This window comes from Drosophila ananassae, unplaced genomic scaffold (genome assembly GCF_017639315.1).
Source record: "Drosophila ananassae strain 14024-0371.13 unplaced genomic scaffold, ASM1763931v2 tig00000260, whole genome shotgun sequence".
Classification (NCBI taxonomy): domain Eukaryota; kingdom Metazoa; phylum Arthropoda; class Insecta; order Diptera; family Drosophilidae; genus Drosophila; species Drosophila ananassae.
Window position 1 is genome coordinate 8,446 of NW_025319168.1, and position 1,689 is coordinate 10,134.

Below are 1,689 nucleotides of genomic sequence, written 5' to 3' on the forward strand. Positions count from 1 at the left end.
GTTGGTCAGTGGCTCCAACATGTGGGAGTTTCACGCGATGGTGGGATCACCTGCAAGGGTCCGCGATGATTGAAATGTAAAAGTTTGTTTATGTATTAGGTTGTCAAAAAAGTCTTGCGGTATTTTCGGTTTGATTGCCTTTTCTTTTAAAGAGAAAATACGGCATATTTTACAGTACTACTACGATAAAAACAAAAATGCATCTTAAGCCGCCAATAAAATTTGAGCAGTTTATGGACCCGATACAGTTTCCATTTCCCCCGCACAACGATGGTTTCAACGTTTTCGTTCTGGTGTAGAGGTGGTCGAAGATGCGCCACGCTCCGGAAGGCTTTTCGTCGAAAATTGCGATTAAATCGGAATTGGTCAAAAGAGACCGGCATAGTAGCAGCCGTAGCATTATAAACCATTTGAAGAAGCTTGGAGTCACTAAGAAGCTCGATGTATGGCCACACGAATTGACGCAAAAAAACATCTTTGACCGTATCGACGCATGCGAATCGCTTCAAAATCGCAACAAAATCGACCCCTTTTTGAAGAGTATGGGTCACTTACGTATGAAAAGTGGGTCACTTACGTCGTGGTCGAAAAGCGGTGAAGCGGCCCAGACGGTGGCCTGGATTGACGGCCAGGAAGGTTCTTCTGCGTGTTTGGTGGGATTGGCAGGGCATAATCCACTATGAGCTGCTCCCCTAAGGAGAACGCTCCATTCGGACCCGTACTGCCAACAACTGGACCGCTTGAAGACAGCACTCATGCAGAAGAGGCCATCTTTGATCAACAGAGGCCGAATTGTCTTCCACCAGGACAACGCCAGGCCACATACATCTTTAGTGACGCGCCAGAAGCTCCGGGAGCTCGGATGGGAGGTTTTTTGCATCCACCGTATAGTCAGGATTTCTCACCAAGTGATTACCACATGTTTCTGTCCATGCCAAACGCGCTTGGTAGTCTGAAGTTGGCCACAAGAGAGTCCTGTGAAAATTGGCTATCCGAGTTTTTTGCCAATAGGGAAGTGAGCTTCTATGAGAGGGGCATTATGAAGTTGGCATCTCCTTGGGAACGCGTCATCGAACAAAACCGCATATTTGACTTGAATCGCATTATTGTAACCAATTTTATGAACATTTGAAAATTCAATAAAAATACCGCAAGCCTAATATAACCTTTTGACAACCTAATATATCACTGCACACGCGAAGCGATACGGATGTTTCAAATGTTTGTTTTTATGTAAATGTAAATCAATAAAAATTAAATTTAATTATTTTAATTTAGTTAATTAAAGATTTGATAATAACGCTTTTATTAATATAATATTATTTGATAATAATAATAAAGCGCACAAAAAATTCACGTCTGACTGCTTTAAGATAAAGAGAGGAAGTGTTGACCATCGAATCAATTGTCCTTCAAAATATCGGAAATATCCCCAAGCATCTTTAAAAATAGCACGACTATGCCATTTCCGAAACGGGCAGCCGCCCAAAATGGAATCCGTAGAATGTTCTATCCATCTAGCTTAAAAAAAAACAAAGGTATGCCATTTCCGATCATTCAGTTATATGACAACTATAGGATATAGTCCTCCGATCGATATTTAAGTTTGTAGATAAGGTTGTAATATTATGTTATGTTATGATGTACATATGTTGTAATGTTATCGCGCAAAGAGCGCTTAGATGCCGT